This window comes from Labeo rohita, chromosome 19, assembly GCF_022985175.1.
Source record: "Labeo rohita strain BAU-BD-2019 chromosome 19, IGBB_LRoh.1.0, whole genome shotgun sequence".
Lineage (NCBI taxonomy): Eukaryota > Metazoa > Chordata > Actinopteri > Cypriniformes > Cyprinidae > Labeo > Labeo rohita.
The window spans coordinates 2014846-2039458 of NC_066887.1; positions in this window are offsets into that span (position 1 = coordinate 2014846).

A 24613-nucleotide genomic window follows, 5' to 3' on the forward strand; every position below is an offset into this window, starting at 1 on the left:
ATGTTTTAAAAGTGCCACAGTGGCACAAGCCACCAATGTTTTAGTTATAGTTGTCTCTGCAAATTAAGCTGGAATAGGAGAACATATTTTAATATTAAAAAAAAAAAAAAAAAATTGGACACACCAGCTTTAAAGACTGTAAACATATTAATTTATAAACCGCTGGACCTGGAAAAAAGCAAGAAAAAGAGAGCCATAAAATGCTGGATGTGTGAAAAAAGAAAAAAAAAAAAATAGTTGTGAGACACAATTAAGTTATGAACAGGAATCAGACCATTACCAGAACAGGCACATAGGCAGATATCCTTGAAAAACGGCTACACTTCAAACGCTGTAGTTATGATGCTCAGTAAAAGGACCCCGAAAGAAATCGAAGGAACGAGAAACAAAACAAAAAAGGGGGAAAAAATCAGGAAGGGCTGGAAATGAGTCCAACTCATGCATAACTTCAAACACGCAGTCTTCAAAGTTGCATAACATTAAAAGGCAAGCGTTTCTCTCACTCTTTCTCTGTGCATGCTCAACATCAACATCAAAACACACACAGAGGGCGAAGCCTCGCGTCTCATCACACCAACTCACTCACACACTCTTAGTCCTTCTCAAACTACTTCTGACACACACACACACAGTCTCTGGTTTTAGCTTCCTCTGGCCCTACAGTCTTATAGATTCCTCCTGGGGAGGGTGTCTTGTCTTCTCTCATCCCTTTGGTCCGTCTGTTTCATCCCACTTCATTGTTTTGACTGTGGAAAAGTGACTTTAGAGGTTCTGAGGCTCAGAATGCGTAATTGTTGGACCAGATTCATCAAAGACTCAAATGAACGTTTAAATTGTTAACACATGCCATTTCAGTGGCATGATTGATGATGAGGCCATGACAGATGCCGCAACCAATAATGGCTGATCTTTCACATTTTGCACCCAAAAACTCTCTAAATATGCAATTGAATTAGACTGTTAATCCTCCTGAGTGTGAGTGTAACAGACAATGAGTTCAAATACAGTTTTGGACAAAGTCAATGCACAACTCCAAGTCAATGAATGAATGAAATTCACATAAGCTGAAAAATGCTATTATCATTTACTCATCCTTATGTCATTCCAAACTCATATGACTTCTTTTCTACCATAGAAGATGAAAGAAACTCCAAACTGCTCCAAAACTGACAACTTGACATTAGTGGACATGTAGCTCTGGTTTTGGCATCATTGCTTTATAATGATGGAGGAAGGAAGTACAGACAGACAGATAGATAGACAGATAGATGATAGATAGATAGATAGATAGATAGATAGATAGATAGATAGATAGATAGATAGATAGATAGATAGATGAAGAACATTTCAAGAATATTTAAATAAATAAATACATTACTTTCAAAAAATTTTCAAGAATATTAAGAATAAATTAATACAAACATACATACATGCATGAGTGAGTGAGTGAATGAATAAATGAATGAAATACATGTAAACAAATAAAAAAAAATAAGAACAAAGAAGAATATTTGTAAATATATGCATATATACGTGAATTAAGTAATTTGAAGGGAAAACAAACAAACAAATAAATGAGTGAGTGAGTGAGTGAATAAATAAATAAATATAAAATGTAATTTCAAGAAAAAAATTATAAGAATATTTTAAGAGTATTTATAAATACATATGTGAGTGAGTGAGTGAATGAATGAATGAATTAAACACGTAAAAGAAAAAAAATAATATTTGTAAATACATACATATACATACAAGAAAAGTCATTTTAAGAAAAAAAAATATTTTCATAAATAAATAAATAAATAAATAAATAAGTGTGAGTGAACAATGAAAGAATAAATGAATTTAGAAAGTAATTTCAAGAAAAAAATCATTTGAATAATATTTATAAATGCATAAATGAATGAATTAATTAAATGCATGTAAAAATTAAAAAAAGTCATTTTTAGAAAAAATAATAATTACATATATACATATATAAATTAAATATAAAAGTAATTTTATAAAAAGAAAGAAAAAGAAAGAAAGAAAGAAAGAAAAAGAAAAAGAAAGTTGATTTGTGGTGCAACTGTGGCTAAGGAAGAATTTTCAGTGAACAGTGACTTACATTTGTGTCTGTTTCCTCCCATAAAGCTTCAAAAGACCTGGAATATATATCATATGATATGTATGTGTGTGTGTGTGTGTGTGTGTTTTATTAACTTAACTAAACTGGGGGAGACATTTGTACAAACAAGGCCAAAATGTGAAGTCGCATCGAGCTCTACAATAGGCAAGAAAAGATTATCGCAATTTCCACTTCATGTTGACTCTACGAAAAACAAGAGCAGAAAATGATAAAACATAAAGTAACACAAAGTAATCAGCCATTTGCACTAATTCTTAATTTGTGACAACAATATTTATTTTTTATTATGCACGTCTTGTGCAGGGAAAAATTGCTTTACAGAAGAAAACAAATCACACTTTTTTTTTTCTTTTTCTAGTAAGAATACTGTCAGTTCTATTTTTAATATACTAAAGGCAGTAACGACTAAATGTAGTAATGATGTAAGATATGAAACATAATGAAGAAAGACATGTTTAAGTGAGGCACTTAAGGACGAGGGCTCTGATTGGTCGACGTGTTGTCTTAGCGTGACCTCATACTGGATATATGGGGGTCACGCTAACTTACACTAGCTGTTTCTCCCACACAAACAGCATCTCTGCATGCATATGCACATGTGAGCTCACACGCACTGTCACATGCACATCAATGCAGCATTTAGCGCCTGCTCAATTAAACATAAAAACACTTCAGAAAAGCACCCATCCACCCACAGAGGTCGTCTTACAATCACACACAAACCCACATATAAACACACTCATGCTGAAATGAAAGTGAGGCATTTAAAGACAGTCACACTTTGATGTGTGTGCACTCATATCACACTGTCACTGCTCCCATTAAACATGCTAACGGTCATGACTGATTCAGTGACACACTTCATACGTGGCACACATACGTGTTACTGCTACAAGTGTTAACATGCATATATGTGTGTTTATGAGCGATTGATTATTTTAGGCTTTGTTACGGTTTTCATTTGCTTTTATTACTGATGAGAATGTAAATACATGCATCTATACACTGCTAGTCAACGGTTTGTTCACACCTACTTATACTTTATTACTAACCGAATTTAACAATATCAAAGGTCTTGTGTTTAACACATTGCTGTCTTTTCTTTCATTATTCACATATTCTACACCATGTGTATATATGTGGTAAAAACTTATTAGGAATTAGAATGACTTCATATATTAAAGTATACATGTAGCTGTATGTGTAATACATTTTTGGACATATATGTCATGTACATTAATATACATAATTTATATATATGTATGTGTATATATATATATATATATATATATATATGAATGTCAGACGTACATTTAAAACGTAAACAGTCTGCAAAGTTGTTAATCAAAAAAGTGCATCATAAATGAAGATATTGTCTTTCAAAAGAAAGACTCGATGCTAACCCGTCTTAACGAGTCGTCATATTTTAAAATCTTTTGCCTGTTACCAATATATGTCACTTGGTAACACATTAGCATAATCCACACCTGCCTGTGAAATATGAAGAGTCTGGCCTGCCCACAAACACTTCCGCTAGTTAGTGTGTTTACATCATGTCAAGAAGATGCTGTGTCCTGCGCTGTCAAAGCGAGTTTGTTTTGTTTTTCATTGCCGAAAGTTGGTCATGTGAAGAATCAATAGTTAAAATTCATTTTTGCCACGATACCACAGCTTTTCATGCTTTAATGAAATATGAAGAAACGATCGGTTCATGTGTGCTGCTTGAACTGAGGCCATCCAGCGATCTTTCATGACACATTAAAGAGCCACAAAACGGTGTTTGTTTAAATTTCTTAAAAAAAAGACAAAATTTAAATCTGAGACATTGTTTTATACCAGAAGTAACCTGCTCTGTCTTGTCTGTTGGCATGTTGTCAGTTTCCTCTTTGCTCCGCAATTTTTTTTTTTTGTGTGAGAACATGGTGTGTAGTGTGAGAGCGGCATTGTTTTTCAGACATAGCAACAGTAACTAAGGAGGGTGTTTTTTTGCGAAGGGTCAGATGAGTTTTCCAGTTAAACCATGATGTCACTGTCTTATTGAAAAAGTTCTGATAATTCACTGTGAACCCACTATTTCCTAAGAATGTGTCAATTAAATGTGGACTGCCGTTGTTTTTAATTACTTCGCTTAATGAATGTAGTGTTGCACACATACTTTATAATCATTGTGAAATTACTGTTTATTTTGCTGTACCGGTACTTATAGGGTTAATGCGGGGGAGTAAAAGACCCGGAACAGAGAGTCTAGCGAGTTAGTTAGGCTGGTGTGCCTGTGATACAGCTGTTCTGCATTTTGATTAAAAGTTAAGACACGGAGCATCTTTTGTCTGTCATTCTGTAGACATTACAGTAGACATGTTTTGGTTTACAAACATCATAATTTCATAATTTAGCCACGTTAGCACTTGGCTAACGTATCCACCATTATTGTTTTGTGAAGTGTTTACAGTTTAGCAGCTAAACTTTAGCTGTGGGCACAATTTGCTTACATTGTATATGGAAAGGTCAATCACAACAGACTTGGCCAACTGACCAATCAGAGCAGAGTAGGCTTATGGAATGGAGGGGTTTACAGACCTTAATCGCAGAACTGAATAAGAACGAACCGTTTTGAAATAATTGAGAAATGACTCTAAAATTAAATGTATATTCTGAGAAAACTGCAATGTTTTGTGACCTAAGATGCATTTAAACCTGTTGTAGGGGACCCCAACACATTACTAGGACACTTTAAAAATGCCATATGACCTGCTCTAAATAAATAAATAAATAACATACACTACCGTTCAAAAGTTTGGGGTCAGTAAGACTTGTAATAGTCTTTAAAGAAGTCTCTTATGCTCATCAAGGCTGCATTTATTTGATTAAAAATATAGGAAAAAACCAGTAATATTGCAAAATGTTTTTACAATATAAAATAATGTTTTTTATTTTAACATACTTTAAAATAGAATTTATTCCTGTGATGAAAAGCTGAATTTTTATCAGCTGTTACTCCAGTCTTAAGTGTCACATGATCCTTCAGAAATCATTCTAATATGCGGATTTATTATTAGAATGATCAATGTTGGATAATATCAACAGTTGTGCTGCCAAATATTTTTTGAAACCTGTGAAGTTTTTTTTTTTTTCAGGATTCTTTCGTGAATAACAAGTTTAAAAAGTACAGTGTTTATTCAAAATATAAAAATTTTCTAACAATGTAAATTATTTATTATGAACTTTTAATAAACTTTTAATTATTAACTTAATACATCCTTGGTGAATAAAAGTATTAATTTCTTAAAAAAAAAAGAAAAGAAAAAAATAAAAATGTACTGACCCCAAACTTTTGAACAGTAGTGTATATAAACATAAACATTCTGTATATTTGTTGTTTTAATAAAGTTGCATATATAAATAAAATATATATTGTTGCCAAATACAGTATGGTCGTTACATATAATACCATATAAAAATAATCATATAGATATTATTCTACATATATTGTACATATACGGATTTTACTATGGGTATTTTTATATATGTTTTGAACCTTTATTTTCATCTATCCGGAGAATTACAGAAAATTACATATCACTGTATATAAGGCTCTATATGTTGTATATTGCATATACACATATTACTGTATGGGACAAGGTTTTATTTATTTTTTATTAGATTTCTTTTATTATTTATTTATTTATTTATTTATTTATTTCAGTTAAAGTTTTAGTAAGTTTAGTACAATTTCAGCTTAAACTAAATAATAAATAATAATAAAATGATACATCTGAAATAAAATAAGCTTAAGGTTTTTTTTTTTTTTAATATTTAATTTTATCACAGTTAACATTTATTTAATTCACTTTCATTCTGTCTTTCATCCCTGCTCCTTTTTAATTTTCATAAAGGTTTTTTTTTTTTTGTTTGTTTTTTTTTTTTGTTTTTTTTCCATTTTTTTAAACAAGTGTGGATGAAGTATGTATTCAGAAACTAAAAGTGTAGCCAAAGTGGGTCACAATTTCAGATATATATATAGTCTTTTTTTCAGAAATGTTGCATTTTTTTTCATCTGTGCATTTTCTTTAGATTGTTTTAAATTCCTCATTAGATTTTCTAATACAAACACTGACAACAGTCTGATGCCAGTATATGCACACACACACACACACACACACACACACACACAGCCCAGAGGACACTCTGGAATGCAGACTCCTCTCATGGTGAATAATATTAAGTGTCATATCATGAATAAATCAGCAGACGTACATCAGCAAAGTGACAAATACGCAGAATGAGAGAGAGACTTTTCAAAACCCGTTGGCAAATGTTACAGTGAGGGCAGTTAAAGCAGCAGAAAGGTCGATGGGCAGAATGAGGTCAGGATGGGTGACGAGAGGAAAGGACAAGCGCAAAAAGAAAAAGAAAGAAAAAAAAAAACAAGCAGCAAGCAGCATTAAAGTGAGAACAGTATACTATGAGATGGACACATTTCAAGGACAGTTTTCAGTGACTACGTGTGCATATGAAATGAAATGTGTTCAAAACAGTCAGTGTTGGCGAAGAGACTTTGAAACTGTAGTTTGTCAGTCTACTCATAATTTAAAATTAGTTCAGTCAAGCTACACTTCTGATAAAATAGCCTAGTTACAGTGCCTATAGAAATTCATCATACACCTGTGAAATAGTTACTTTATTTGTCATGCAGCCGGAAATCAAACCCCATTCCAAATAACTCAACCGTTCTGCAAATTAAAAAAAATAAATAAATAAATAGAATAACAGGGTTGGAAAAGTCATCAGTCCCTTGATTTAATACTTCAGAGAGCCACCTTTTGCTTTAATTACAGCCATCAGTCGTTTTGAATATGTACTAAATTTGCAAACCTATTGTGGAAAATATTTGCCCATTCCTCCTTGCAGAATTGCTCAAGTTCAGTCAAATTCTGTGGTGAGTGGCAATGGACTGCTCTCTTCAAATCCATCCACAGAGTTTTGAATGGATTTAAATCAGGGCTCTGACTTGGCGACTCAAGGACATTCACCTTCTTAGCCATTTTGTTGTTGTTTTGGCAGTATGTTTAGGGTCATTGTTATGTTGGAAAGTGAATGACCTGCCCATCTTCATCTGTCTAGCAGAGGGATGCATTCCTCAAGAATTTGGATGTACTTGGCAGCATCCATTTTCCCTTCAATTCTGACCAATCGCCCAGTCCCAGCTGAGGAGAAACACCCCCACAATATAATGCTGCCATAAACATGCTTCACAGTAGGTATGGTGTGTTTTGGGTGGGGTGCTGTGTAATTTTGGTCTCATTAGACCATAGCACATTTTGCCAGAAGGTATCAGACTCTTCCAAATGTGTTTTTGCATAACGCAAACAAGACTGAGTGTGACATTTTTTTAGGAAAGGTTTCTTTCGTTTTGTGTAAAGCTTGGGAGATACTTGTCACATGTATAGACTGACCAGACCCAGCCATAAAGCCTTGTAGGTCCTTCAAAGTTGTCATTGGCCTCCTGGCAGCGTCTCTTATTAATGTCCTCCTGGCTCTGTAACCCACTTTGGATGAACGACCTGATCTAGGTAATGTGCTGGTGGTGCCATACGCTTTCCACTTCTTAATGATGCTCTGAACAGTACTCCAAGCCTTTGAAATGTTTTTGTAACCTTCTCCTAATTTGTGCCTTTACCCCAAGGTCATTTGAAAGCACTTTCCCAGACATGGTAAATTCTTTCCCGTACCATGCACTACTAACAGTGGAATCTTCAAAACAGGCATTTCACTGATTTATTTTTAATAATCCTCCAGGGTTTTATATTACTTTAATGATGAAGGTTATAATGTGTACATACAGCTAAAAATTTTTTTTACTTAATTTATTTTATTTTCCAGGGTGTAATGTGACAAAATGTAAAGGCTTTCACAGGGTATGATGATTTTATATAGGCACTGTATGTACACTATAGACTACCTTGAGTGTGATTTTGTGATGTGTGTATTTTTATTTATTTATTTATTTTAATACTTTCTTCTGTCCCAGTTTTGCCACTATAACTATGAGTGATTTCCTAAGATGGTGCATTTTCTTGTGTGTGTGTGTGTGTGTGTGTATATATATATATATATATATACATATATATATATATATATATATATATATGTATGTATACATGAAGAGTTCAGATGCAAAACCAGCTAATGCATTTTCTTGTGTGTGTGTGTGTGTGTATATATATATATATATATATATATATATGTATGTATGTATACATGAAGAGTTCAGATGCAAAACCAGCTAAAAGCCATCTCGGTCAAAAATGAGATAATGATACTGAGTGAATGCTCTTAACACATATTATACGTCCATCAAATACTATTTCTTCAAATCCCAGCCTCAGCCCATACAGAAGTACCGGTACTTACATAGAAACCTATACATCTGAGCCTGATAAAAATGCATTTTTTACAGAAAGACGTCAGATGGATTTAGCTGGTTTTGCATCTGAACTCTTCATATATATATATATACAGTTGGTACGGAAAGTATTCATACCCCCTTAAATGTTTCACTCTTTGTTATATTGCAGCCATTTGCTAAAATCATTTAAGTTCATTTTTTTCCTCATTAATGTACACAGCACCCCATATTGACAGAAAAACACAGAATTGTTGACATTTTTGCAGACTTATTAAAAAAGAAAGACTGAAATATCACATGGTCCTAAGTATTCAGACCCTTTGCTCAGTATTTAGTAGAAGCACCCTTTTGATCTAATACAGCCATGAGTCTTTTTCGGAAAGATGCAACAAGTTTTGAATTAGATAATGAAATATGAAAACAAGAGGCACACTACGTAAAAGAAAAAGTGAGAGCTTATGAGAGTTTGAGACTCCATATTATAAATAAAACTCCAAAAATCTCAGAAACACTGTTGATTAAAAGCCATGCCTCAGAAAAGTGAAGTAGGTTCAGAGAAAAGCTCAAGAAGCATTTGTATAAATCTGAAAAACGAACTGAGCTGAAGTGAATTTGACTGAACTAAAGGATCAGAAATGATATTCAGTCGAGACCCTGGATGAAAATGTGTAAATAAATGATAAAAACATGGGTTTTTGAACAGCAGGTGCATTCTCAATGAGGGCCACAGGGTGTAGATAGAGCTTCTGTGGATGAGCACCAAGATGGTGGTGATACGACCGGGTCGGCTGTGTCTGCGTGCGTGTGTGTGTGTGTGCGACAGACAGACTGCAGGTTAATCCCGCCTGCAGGCAAAAGCATCAAACTTTCAGAGCCGCCAATCAATTATTCAGCCCAGAGCTCATCAGAGGCGATCACAGCTCCAGAAGAGAGTACACACAACAGAGACAACACACACACACACTGTCCCACACACAGACAGATCACACACACACAAGCACGACAGGATAATTAAAAGTCAGCTTCCATTCAGATTCAGCATTCATAGACTGGCTTTAATTGAAAGTATTTGTATGCGGTGTGTGAATTCAGAGGAGGACTGAAACCTCAGCTCACTTCACACACTCTTACACACCTCCTCGCCCACCCACTAACACACACGAACATGCAAATATCATCGCACAAAACTCCACAAATCCTCGTTCACACACACACACTGGCAAATCACAAATTATTTTTCTTCATATTCATGATGGCAAACAAGGCTACAAGATTTGTAGCACAACAAAACCATTTACCTTGCTAATTATCTGCCTGAGGATGAAGACTTTTATTGTTTTGTTTTATTATTATTATTTTGTAATGCTAATAACTATTACGGCAAACTGTTTTTAAACAAGTTTCCTGAACACTTGCCCTGTCTGCCGCTGGTCAACCCAAAGATAGCCCCGCCCCCAACGGACAAAAATTAGCAAATGTTGCTTTGTTGAGATGCTTAAAAATATACTAATATATATGTAACATATCCACCTTTTCCTTCAATGTGGAAGTAAGCCTATGTGTAAGATGTCCGGTTCTTTAGCCACTATAGGGAAATAATGGGAAGAATAAAATTATGCAGTAAACGGTAAAACTGTTTGCACTACAAACTAGTGTGTTCACAATTAAAATGATACATTAAAATATAATACAAATTTATAAACTGATTTCTAACAGAAATATGTCTATGTAGTGTGTAACATTACCGTTTAAAAATTTTGGGTTAGTACGACTTTTTTTTTTTTTTTTTTTAACAGAAATTAATACTTTTTTGCCATTTTTTTAAAAAATAATTTTATTTTATTTTATTTTATTTATTAAGGACACATTACATTGATCAAAAATGACAGAAAAAAACATTATAATGTTACAAATTTCTTTTCAATTCTTTTCAATTAAATAAATAAATAAAACTGCTTTGTTATTATTATTATTTAGCTTTGATCATGGGAATTTAAAACATTACTTTCATCTTAATCAAATGTATCATTGTGTCCTAAGTATAAGAGACTTCTTTCAAAAACATTACGACATCTTACCAACCTCAGACTTTTAAAAGGTACTGTTATACACACTCCATAGACAGTATTTATACTATGTATGCTTCAATTTATGAATTATTTATAGCTGCATATTAAATCTATAGTTGCATGTTATGCATAAAACAGATCTGCTTAAACATTTTATTTTATTTTATTTTAATTTATTTTATTTATTAAGGACACATTACACTGATGAAAAAGTGACAGAAAAAAGCTAATGTTACAAAATTAATGTTACTTTTTTTTCAGTTTCAAATTGTGAAATTTCTTTTCAATTAAACAAATAAATAAATACTGAAAACAAGGCTTTTGTATAAATAAATCAATAAATAAATACGCTTTTTTCTGTGATAATCATCAGAAATGTTTCTTGAGCAGCAAATCAGCATATTAGACTGATTTCTGAAGAATCACGTGACACTGAAGACTGGAGTAATGACGCTGAAAATGTAGTTTTGATCATGGGAATTTGAAAATATATCTAAATAAAAAACAATACTTTCATCTTAATCAAATCAAATGTATCATTGTGCCCTAAGTATAAGAGACTTCTTTCAAAAAACATTAAGACATCTTAACAACCTCAAACTTTTAAAAGGTACTGTTATACACACTGCGTAGAGACAGTATTTATACTATTTATGCTTTAATTTATGAATTGTTTATAGCTGCATATTAAATCTATAGTTGCATGTTATGCATAAAACAGATCATTTTATTTTATTTATTTTATTTTATTTTATTTTTAGGGGGTTCCCGCAAATAAATATTTTTTTAGTCAGATTTGTCAGATAATCCACAAATCAATAATAGTAAAGTAATAGATAAGTAAATCCCCATGTACATGACCTTAAGAATGTCATAGCCTGCTAATGCGTGTGGTGCGTGTGTAGGGGCCATCCAAAAGCTGAATTTGCTGACGTTGTGGGGATGTGGTCTTGGGACCCTGTAAACTCACAGCCTGAGTAACTGATGTAGTGTGGCAGATAAGTGGAGGTGTGGATACACCTCCCTCATCCCCCTATCTATCTCTCTCTCTCCCTCTCTCTCTCTCTCTCTTACAAGCCTCCAGCAAGTGGGGGGTCTGATTCTACCGTCTCCTCAAACCTCCCGCAGGGCACCGCATGTGCGTGTCTGCTCATGTCTCGTTGATATCTTGCACAAGAAAGGCAGCTTTTACTTTTCAATGTATCATGAATGGTAAGCACCTCCCCATAAGAGAGAAAAATTACAAATGATCTCTTTAATAGCTCAAATGTGTCTCATATAAATCTTTGAGATTAAACGGAGAGCAGACTGAGACTTGTGAGTCGACATGAAATGATGGCATTTACTTCCATTATGTCATATACCTACAAATAAAATAGTCAATGAGAAAAATGTAGGCTGTGATTCGATTTTATCTACTCAGAATGGATTGGATTGTGAAAGTGGGAGTTAGGAAGCCAAACAGGAATGTTGCTTCAGAGCTGGAACAAGTTATTACATTTTGATGAAAGAACACCAAGACAATGGAATGTGCATCAATTAAACGTTCACAATAAGACACTAAATGTGTTTTAAGAACATAAATAAGGCCTTTTTATGTTAACCTCTGTTTTTATGCTTCTCAGATGTTTCTCCTCAGAAAAAAAGACCCCATGATTTAATATATGTCTTCTCTTAGAGTTTTGAATGAAACGTCAGCAACTTCTTAAATTTTCCTCAGATCCTGTCTGCAGTCAAAGGTAAAAATGTTTAATTTTTTTAAAACATAATGATCTGTGCTATTGGTAACACTTTATTTTACAGTCTCTTAACCTCCTGGGGTCGACGGTGGCGCCGGCGACGCCAGTTGCATCTGTTCATGACACTTGCTTATTAGCATGCATATTACTAGAATATTAGCCATTTACACTAATTAAGCACATATTAAAGCCCTATTCTATGTGATCTTATTCTACATCCCTAATCCTACCCAATACCTAAACTTAAAGGGGTGATATTATGCTTATTCACTTTTTGAACTTTAGTCAGTGTGTGGTGTGTATCTTTGAGCATAAAAAAGCTCTACAAAGTTACAAATCTCAAAGTCCACTCCAAAGGGAGACATTTCGTTTTAAAAACATCCCTTTTTAAGAGCTACAACAAACGGCTCCTTTGGACTACAACGTTTGTTTTCCACATGCAATGACGTCAAAATGCCGTCCATTAGAATATCATTAAATTAAATCCCGCCCACGGAAATTTGAATTGTTGAAGGGAGGGTAGGGACGAGGTGGGGGATTAGACTAACTTTAGCGATGCAGTGTGGAGAACCGCTTCAACGAGCCGCAGCGCGGGAGATATAAACACAAGTGGCCTTTTTAGAGCAGTAACGCGCCGCAGATGTGTGCAGTATACAGGGGGTCGAAACATATGTCGAAGACGCAATCTGCTTCGGTTGCCATGTTGAAGCCATAACGAGTCGCGGACGTGTGCAGTGTGCTGATTTATTCATCATGCAGTGTAGATAGCTTCACTTATAACACAAGTGTTTTTTTTAAATGCATAAACTTGCACTAGAATAGGCTAGGCTAATCAGTGATGATGTTCTGTGATAATGTTAAGCTGCTTTTAGCCTTATCTGGAGCTGGTTCAGGGCAATTAAACTAGGTATGTAAATAATTAAATACATTAGCACTATAATATCATGTATTGGTGATCTCGCAGGCTGACGATATGACCCAACACTACTGTAGCGTATTATTTACTCACCCTCCATGCATCCTAGGTGTATATGACTTCCTTCTTTCAGACGAATGCAATCGGAGTTATATTAACATTTATCCTGGCACTCCCAAGCTTTAGAACGGCATAGACGAGTGTTTCTCCTCAGCAGTCCAAAACAAGTCCAATAATATGCATCCATCCATAATAAAAAGTGCCTCACATGGCTCCAGGGGGTTAATAAAGGCCACCTGTGGTGAATCGATGTGTTTTTGTAAGAAAAATCTTCATATTTAAAATCACTTTTAAATACTCACAGCTTGCGCTAACAGTTGTACACGAACTTGCTTCTTTGACAAGGGGCGTGGCAGTACTAAAACACTGTCTAAGCTGTTCACCAATCACAACGCAGTGGGACAGCTAACCAATCACAACACATTTTGTTTTTTGTAAGGCAGGCCTTCATTAAACCCGGAACTAATCAAGCCTTATGTGCCAGGCTGGGAGAGATGTATTGTAATAATGTAAATTATGTTAAAATATAATGCGTTTTTTGTACCACCAAGCATGAAAGCATGTTCTAGTACACCCCTTTGTAAAAGAGCATAATAGGACCCCTTTAACAACTACATTACTTTTAACAAGCAGAAAAATTAGGAATTTATTGAGGAAAAACTCGTAGTGAATAAGTGTTCTCTATTCTAAAGTTTTACCATACTATCCAATGTCACTTTACAGCTCATTTGCATGTTGCTTTGAATAAAAATGCCTGTCAAATGAATAAATGTAAATATCTTATCTTATTTGATGTCAACCATTGTGTCTTTTGTCTATTTGATTTCTATATAAATAAAGCATGCAGAGCTGGGTAGCAGCTGATTACATGTAATCTGGATTCATGTAATCTGGATTATGTAATCAGATTCCAAAATATAAGCACTTGTATTTAGAATATAATAGTTTTTAAAATGCTTGTAATCAGATTACTACCGTTATTATAGATTTTATCATATTCATACTCATTTTCATACAATGGCAGTGAATTATTCATGATTTATTGATTCTCCCTAATTCATTTTTATCTTTTAAAATTTTCCTTTCTGACAAAAGTCAACTGCGTGATCGTTAGCTTTAATTACAAATTGTGACTATATACAGAAAGGACATGTGAATCTAAATAAATGTGTGATCCAGGTTTCTACATTTGGGGACAAAAGCACCTCTCAGTCCATCAGACAACGTATGAGATGAATAATCAGGTAAGTTATGAAACAAACACTTTCTTTATCACATCTAATGACCTTTACTAATTATTGATCTAGACCAGTGGTTTTCAAACCGTTCCTGCGAGCACCTCCAACACAGGATATTTTGTAGGTCTCTCATATCTGACACACCCATTTCAGGTCTTGCTGTCTCTACTAATGAGCTGATGAGTTGAATGAGGTGTGATAGATGACAGAGACACAGAAAAAGTGAATAGTTGGGGGTGCTTGCAGGACCGGTTTGAAAACCACAAAAAAAAAAAAAACCCTGGATGTGTAAGGTCATTGCTGTTTTTATGTTTATTAACCCTTTAACTGCCACTCCCATTTTTGAACACAGACATAAAAATTTACTATCCAGACTTATTTTTTTTTATAATTCATGAATGAAAACATTTTGTAATACGATTTGAATGTACATTTCCCGTGGTAATGCAATGTCTGATTTTAAAATGCCTTTCAAAGAATGAATTTTGAGATTTTAAGTTTTGAACTGATATATAATTTCTTATAATTTCTAAAGTGTGATAGGGAAAAAGGCAATGAAGAAAGTCTTTTGTGACAAAGGTCAGAACTCATGTTATGATGTAGATTTTTTAAGTTGCACTCTTGACATGTATTAATCTATTACTTTTCCTACATAATTTGTAACACAAAAATATGGTAAAATATCTTTTTAGGAGTCTTAGACCATTAGGATTTATTTGTTATATAGTGAAGCAAACATGGTGACGGTTAACCCCTTCGAACCTATGTGATAAACAAGTTTGGTCAAAAGAAATTTAAAGGAGAAGTCCACTTCCAGAACAAAGATTTACAGAAGATGTACTCACCCCCTTGTCATTCAAGATGTTCATGTCTTTCTTTCTTCAGTCTTAAAGAAATTATGTTTTTTGAAGAAAACATTTCTGCATTTTTCTCCATATAATGGACTGATATGGTGCCCCAATTTTTAACTTCCAAAATGCAGTTTAAATGCGGCTTCAAACGACCCCAAATGCAGATGTAAACGATCCCGGCTGAGAAAGAAGGGTCCTATCTAGCGAAATGATTGGTTATTTTCATAAAAACAATACAATTTATATATTTTTTAATGTCAAATGCTCATCTTGTTTTACTCACCCTAAACTGTTTTTTGTTCCGGTTCATGACAGTTAGTGTATGTTGAAAAACTCACATCTCATGTTCTCCCTCAACTTCAAAATCATCCTATATCTTTTTTGTTAAGGGTGTTTGATCTTCTTTGCTTGTTCACTGTGTCGGTACTTCTGCAGCGATGTAGGATGATTTTGAAATGATTTTTGAAGTTGAGGGAGAAAATACAATTAGAGATTTTTCCACATACCCTAACTGTCTTGAACCAGAATTATTTTTTTAATGAAAATAAGCAATCATTTCACTAGATAAGAACCTTCTTCCTGGGCTGGAATCATTTACAACCGCATTTGGGATCGTTTGAAGCCGCATTTAAACTGCCTTTTGGAAGTTCAAAATCGCACCATATGAGTCCATTATATGGAGAAAAATCCTGAAATGTTTTCCTCCAAAAACATATTTTCTTTACGACTGAAGAAAGAAAGACATGAACATCTTGGGTGACAAGGGGGTGAGTACATTATCTGTAATTTTTTGTTCTGGAAGTGACATCTCCTTTAAAAGTCAGAGTATATTACCTAAAAATAGTATTTCAATAGACTACCTTACTAACTACACCTTTCTTCATATAATCTGTAATTAGTAACAGAGTACAATTTGCAAATAATCTACCCAGCACTGAATGTATGTAATTCAAAAATGCTGCTTCAGATATGCATCAGTGATAACAAACAACACTGGTTCTCATTTGTCACGTGACCAATCAGGAAAAGTAAGTTTGAATACGCAGAAGTGCAAATAAGATGTGAGTGCTATGCTGGAGGTGTTTTATACACAACCCAAGCTAAGTGAAAAAATGCGCTATTGCTTGATAGACATTTAGATACACTTTCAAAGTGAAAAGTACAGTGATTGGTGCTAAAACACATAAACATGAATCCATGTTTTATTTTTCTGGTTTTTGTACTGTATGTTTCACAGCAGTTTAAAAACAAAATTTCCAGTGAGTGGCGCTAAAAGGTTAATGCTCTGTTGAGTTTGAAAATGATGTAACACCTACACTAACCCTAACTGATAGTGTTGACAAAAGCAAATGAGAGTTAAAAACATTTGCTGAAGCAACCAAGCCATGATAGATTGCTATTACAAGTCTTCAAAGAGTGTTATTGTGTTTTCCGGGACCGCTATCCAAGCACACACTGTAAAAAACAATTTGTTGAGTCAACTTAAAATAATTTGTAACCTGGCTGCCTTAAAATGTTAAGTTTAGTCAACTCAAAAAAAGTTTATTCAACTTGAAATGTTAAATTATACTAAGTGACAACTTAGATATTTGAGTTGAATCAACTTAAAATTTTAAGGCAGCTGGGTTACTTACCCATCTGTTAAGTTTAGCAAACACAAATATCTAAGTTGTTACTTCGTACAACTTAACATTTCAAGTTGACTAAACTTATTTTAGTTGACTGAACTTAAAATTTTAAGGCAGCAGGGTAACAAATTATTTTAAGCTGACTCAACAAATTGTGTTTTTTTTTTCTTACAGTGCACAGCATCACAAGTTGTGTACCAGAATGCTGTACCAGGTGTGCTACCAAGCAAGTTTACGTCAGAAAAAGCCATACATATAGAGCTGATAATGTGATAGAAACATTAAAACGTATTAGTTTACAAATAAAGCACTATGATAAATGTATATTAAGGTCATAACTTAGTTTTGTGCAAGGAACCACATGAAAATAAAACTTTTTAAATCAATAATCTGCCACTGAAGTGTGCATTTCAGCTAGAAACAGCAATGTAGGTATGTTTTTGAAATTTTATTTGCCATAAATTTGGAAGTGTTTGAATGTAATTAACCAGTCATTTTATTGTTGTTTTGTGTTATTTTATTGGAGATTCATGGCATCATTATTCATATGTATGTAAAAGAGCGGTGACATTTTTTTAAGAAAAGAAAAAAAAAAAAAAAGAAGGAAAGAAGTCTTGAAATAAACATGTTTTCGTTTTTACTATTTCTTTAGAGGTAACATAACTGAGTCTCCAGAACTATGAATGAAAAGTCACATTTTTGTCTGGATCAATGTGTAACATGAAAAACTCAATATGCCGATTTTTTTAAAACAGAAAAGAAAAAAAAAAAAAAAAAAAAAAAAAAAAAAAGTAAAAAATAGTCACTTTAAATCTAAGTATGAGCCTGTGTCTTGTTGCACCATCAAACATGACTGGCCAGGGATTACTTTCTCATCTTCTAACTAGCCTCCTGAAGCCCTAACAAGGCAATTAAGGGCCTCCAGACTTTTGTTGGATCTGACTTGTCAATATAAAAGCACCCTGAAATAATCCCAGGCACACAAGATGCTACCTGGAACAGAGCAGAGGAAGATGGCTGCAGGGAGGGAAGTGTGAAGTGACGAGCGGGAAATTAATTAACGTTCAGGAGCGTGAGCACGGGCGTCTGCCTCTGGCAGAGCACTTCCCTAAATCATGGATGATACTGCGCCTCTTGCCACGTGACCAGCCGCTGGATATGGGGCAGTTAGTGGCACATGAAAATGTAATGAGATGTCTATGACACCTTTTTAGACATCTCTCTCTCTCTCTCTCTTTCTCTTACACACACACACACAGAGTGAGTTGGACCATGAATGAAATCTGGCAGTGATATGATAACGCTGAGAACTTGGGAATAGCAAAATACCTATAAAAAAAGAGAAATAAAGACTTGCCGAACAGCTGATTATGGCATGATTGATTCCCTTTTATAAAAATCCCCTTTCCTCCACCACAAAACATTAGAAAACTGACAATCTGATGTGATAAAGATACAATGATGGTGTTACCAGAGCTAATGTTTCCTAAATTGCTAATTGTCAAAGTGAATTCAACACATAAAACCCCCAGTTTTGTTAATAACACTTTTTTTTTTTTCTTTTTTAACAAGGTTCAAATCATTAACATTAGTTAACACATTAGTTATGTGTTATGAATGCACAACAAACAACCTTTTTTTTTCAACACTTACACTGGTCAGCCATAGCATTAAAACCACTGAGAGGTGAAGTGAATAGCATTGATTATGTTGTTAAAACTGCACCTGTTGCACCGGATGTGATATATTAGGCAGCAACTGAGCAATTAGTTCTTGAATTCAATGTGTAGGAAGCAGAACTGACTTTGACAAGGCCCAAAAAGTGATGGCTGAACAACTCGGTCAGAGCGTTTCAAAAATGCCAAATCTTTTAGGTTTTTTTTTTCTCTGTAGTGGTCAGTACTTACCAAAAGTGCTGCAAGGAAGGACAATGGTGAACCGGCATCAGGGTCATGGGCGCCCGAGGCTCATTGGTGCAAGTGGAGAGCGAAGGCTAGCCTGTTTGGTTTGATCATTCAGCAGAGCTGAAGCTCAGATTTCTGAAAACAAAATGCTGGCCATGATAGAAAGGTGTCAGAACACACAGTGCATCACATTTTGTATTTTACCCTAAACCTTAGTATTGTAGCTGTCCACAGTGTTGCCATCTAGTGAAGTCCAAAAGCTTAAATCATCTCAAACTGGTTTCTCGAACATGAGAGTGAGTTCACTATGCTCAAATGGCATCACCATATTAAAACCCAAGAGAGCTTGAATCTCTGCCACAAAGATTTGAGGCAGTTCTGAAGGGTCCAACCTGGTGCTAGCTAGCTATAATAATAATAATAATAATAATAATTATTATTATTATTATTATTATTATTATTATTATTATTATTATTTATTATTATTATTTTCATATTATTTATTTTCAGTTTAACATGTTAAATATATAAAGCAATTTATGCAGCATACATTTGTTTGTTTGTTTGTTTTTCTTTTTGTTTTGTTTTGTTTTGTTTCCTGGCGTTCTTTGGCTAGCATTACAGTATATTATATGATCACGCAATCTAGCACTATAAGACGCATAAAAGAACGTATTTCAGTACTGATGCACTGTCTGTGAAGAAGCTCTATGTGAACACAGGCATCCACTGAATCAAAAAAAAAAAAAAAAGTAATTGTTTTTTTAACTTTTTATCCTAAAATTCTGACTTTTATTCTTGCAATTGCAAGTTTCCACTTGCAATACCGAGAGTCGCAATACTGACTCTTTTTTTTTCTGCAGAATGATGAGATATAAATTAGCAATTGCAAGGTAAGCGTAATTGTGAGATATAAACTTGCAATTCTGAGAACATATCAGTCTTTTTTATCCCCCTAAACTGGAGTTTATTACTTGCAAAAAAATAAGAAAATAAAAATAAAAAATAAAGTCAGAATTGCAAGATACAAATTGTATTTGTGAAAAATGTCAGAATTAGGAGTTTATTTCTCACAGTTGTGTTTATATCTTGCAATTCTGAGTTTATTTCTCATAATTGTTATCACAGTTCTGACAAAAAAAAGTCAGAATTGACTATTTATATCTCGCAATAACTCTGACTTCATTACTCAGAATTGTGAGTTTATGTCATGCAATTTTGACTTAACTCCCAAATGTGAGTTATATCTCACAATTCTGAGAAAAAAAAGTCATTATCATGCAAAAAAAAAAAAAAAAAAAAAAAAAAAAAATGCAATGTAACTTTTAGAGATGTAAACTTGCAATTACAAGAATAAAAAGTAAGAATTGTGAGATAAAAAGTTGCAATTACCTTTTTTATTTTTTATTCAGTGGTGGAAACGGGCTTCAATAGTTTTGCATTTCAATGGACAAAAACACACAAAATTTTGTCAAAATACCTGTTTTGGGCAAGTAACCTTGTAAACACAGTTTAAAATGAGTAAAAAGTCCAAAATGACTGTAAAGAATTGGGAGAAAATCATCTGTGTGTCAGATCCATGTCATGTTCATCAGGTTTTAAAGAGACAACGCTGCTTTTAAAGTGAAATCTGCTGTAGTCTGTCATTGATGTGAATCAAAGAACAACAACAAAAAAAGAGAATTCACTCACTACTCCGCTCTGATTAACTTTTATAGCCTGAATAAAGATTAATCTAAATTCAATTTATAGTTTTTTGCATATACACTTTAGAATTTATAGTTCACACTTTACAGTTTTAACTTCACTTATATTCAAAGCTGTTATATTTTTCAAATGTTAGAAATAATAGTGTTCATTTATTCTGTTGTATTGAATGGCCATAATTAATGGCTAAAATAATTGAAATGCATTCAACAGAGACATCGGTAGCAGTATTTGTATCAATGATACTGGCCTTTGTCAAAAAATAAGCTTCTGAGTAAAAAAACACCATTAAACTATCTTTATGTTGTTTTTAAATTAACTTGAAGATTAAATTTAAAATTATGACAATTATGATTAATTAAAGAAAAAGAAGACATTGAAAATGACCATTACGTGTGATTTTAATAATAATAATAATAATTATTAATAGTAATAATTTTTGAACTCAAGCACAAATGTTTCTTAAGAATTACCCAAATGTAAATATCTGCTAAGTAATAAACAATGGCTATGAAAAGAGGCCCGCGTCTACAGGGAAATTCTCTCAAGTACACCGACAGACATGCATGAAAAAACGGAGGGTGTGACTTGCACTTTCACACAAGGCTTCACACGCTGTGATTGATGGGAGTGTTAAAATGTAAATCATTAATAACACTATCAATTCCAGCAAGCTCTCACATTCACACATATAGTCAGTGTAAGACACACAATTACTGATGTGATGAGCACATGCAGACACAGTGATGGACACTAATGGGCAGTCAGTCAGAAGTCACATGATCAGTGATTGACAGATCATCTGACTCATTCCCGGGCTCGGCCTATGGCTCCTGTGTCATCTCAGTAAATGAGGTTTGAACGGCACGAGTGATCCAGAGAGCTGCAGTGGTTCCGGCATCCATTACAGCTCATTATTAGCTGCTGAGAGTGGATGTGTGTCTGTTGGAGGCTATATGTGTTATATATCTGGAGGCATCAGTTATATATGAACATCAGATGGTTTTTAAAGGAATATTCTGGGTTATTTTCCTGTTAATGTTTATGGGCTGCACTATGCCATTCTGTCTATTACCACAGACAATAATTTTGACTTGTTGCTCAGTTTGTAAAAATAAATAAATAAAAACAATAGAACACTAAGAGGCATTTGTACTTTAGGGTTTAAAGGAAGAAGATCACATTTTGTTGAAGCACTTGATAAGTGATTAAATATGAATTATTAAGTTACAATGTTTGTTATTTAGGCTTTAAATCTTTTGAGGTGGAACTTTTAGAGTGGATAAACTTCATATGTCTTTCTTTACTACCATAGACATTTTTTTTTTCCTTTTTTTAAATGTACAACAAAATGAAGAGCAAGCTAAACGCATTAAGTGATGCTTTTCATCCTGCTTTAAAAAAAAGGGAAATGTTGTTTTGTTTTACTCTGTAGCCTCATGAACCAGCTAAATTAGTATTTGTGGCAAGCTTTATTTCTATTCTTCATTAATAATCTACATCAGTCAAGTTTGTCAAAGTTCATCACAGTATCTTTCAAAATCTGGAGAGGAAAAAATGTGTATCTAACAGTATGACTTATAACAGAAATATGCTCTGGAAATATGCTCTTGAACATTTAAATTTAATTATAGCTTGATTACTGTATTTACACAATGAGAAGACAACTTACATGAGGGTATAACTCAATTTTGATATTATCTTGTAATTTTATCAAACAGGAAGGAATGTTTCAGAGTGAGCCAAATTAGCTAATACCACATCAAATCACTGAATTCATCATAATACATTATAATACAGAGCTGTTGTTTTTCTGTCAAACATTATGTCACTTTTTGGAGGATGATGTCATTGAACAACATGTTTATGTTTGTTATACCCTATAAATGTTTTTAAATTAGTAATAAAATAGTTTTAAATATTTGCAGGGGGAAATAATGAAAGAAAGAAATAACTGTGATATTTTAATTAATTGTTAGGTTATTATTTTTATTATTGTTGTTGCTGTTATTATTATTATTATTATTATTATTATTTGATACAAAAAGATACAAACTCGTATTTGCGAGAAAACATCAGAATTGCAAGTTTATATCTTGGAATTTGGAGTTCATTTCTCACAATTGTTAGTTTATATCTTGCAATTCTGACTTTATACCTCGCTATTCTGACTTTATAACTTGCATTTGTGAGAAAAAAAAGTTGTTTAGATAAAAAATTACAAAATATAATAATAATAATAATAATAATAATAATAATAATAATTATTATTATTATTATTATTATTATTATTTATTTTATTTTTTTTATTTTTTTTTTTATTGGATATTATTATAGTGCATACATTTACCTCCCACCACTTTCCCCTTATGCCACAATAAATTAAAACATACATTAAAATACAGAATTGTATAAAAATAATAATAATAATAATAATAATAGTGTTAGTACCATACAAAGTAGGCAATAGGATACACTCTTACATTGTGTTCCCAAATAAACATAACAATGTCAAAACAATGCCAAAAAATAAAAAATAAAAAAGTACTGATACATCTCTGGTCTATACAAAATGTTATGAATATATACACAAACATAACACAGGTAAATATGATTCAATCAAATTGTCTTTCTAAATCTCTTAATTATATTGGTCAGAGGGGAGAGTCTTCATATTTTCGAAAAGTGTAATTATGGGTTTTCAAATTCTATAAAAGTTTTGAACAGATCTTTTTTTAGATATTTTATTTTCTCTCATTTTAAACATGATATCAGATCACAAATCCGCATTAAAGCCTTAGGCTGATTCTTTGACTTCCATTCCAACTGTATTCTTCTTCTTGCTAATAAAGAGGCAAAAGCAATAATGCTTTCCATGTTGTTAGTCAAAGGTATTCCATGTTCTGGTACTCCAAAAATAGCCATTTCAACACAAGGCATTATAATTCAAGTTAAAAGCATCATTTAGAGTTTTGAATATAAACACTCAGTAGTTTCTCAGCTTTTGGCAGGACCAAGACATATGAGTAAAGTCAGCCTCATCATTTTTGCATCATTCACACCTGTCATCAACATTAGGATAGATTTTAGAAAAGTCTAGGTTTTGTGTAACAGGCACGGTGAAAAATTGTAGGAGACGTTGATCCATTTACTCTATTCAGGGCATCTTATTCATAATACATCAGTTATTTCAAATTCCATGTCTTTCTCCACTCTAGTCTAATTTTGTCAGTTAAAGTGTTATTTAAGGACGTGTCCATATTATGTATTACAGAAGGTTACCGGGGCCTGTAAAAATTTGATATAGTAGTGAATTACGGGGTAAGTTGGGAAATGCTGAACTCTGGGACTTGTCAGACTTGAAAATAATGAAACAGGTTGGACTGAGTTTTTTTTTTTTTTTTTTTTTTTTTTGAGAGTTCACTAAAGCTAAAAGCTAAGTGTTATCTATGTGAAAATCAATGCATTTGCCCAAGTCCATACTCTGCTATTATACATACGCATAATCTGTTTTACCAATAGAAAACAGATGGTTGTTACAGAGAGGACATAACATGGAAAAGTCATTAAGTTTATACTTTTGCCTAAATTGAGACCATATCATAAGCATAGAACTTACAACTGGGAGAAGGGCAGCTCCATTGTTATTAAGGCAGAAAATAATGTAGAAATACAAGTAATTGCTTCTGCCACAAGTCCATACAACACGTTCTCACTCCAAACCCATCACATATTGAGCTATATATATATATATATATATATATATATATATGAATAAGTTTATATAAATGTATACTTTCATTGGAGCACCTAACCCCACCTCTACCCTAAACTTACCCACTTCTGAACAATATAAAACATGTAACAGGCAAATATAAGTACAGTCAAAGGTATTTATTGCAGAAACTGACCATAAACAAGCAGCATAAAAGCATTACAAACAAGTCGTGTTGCATTACGAGTCTTC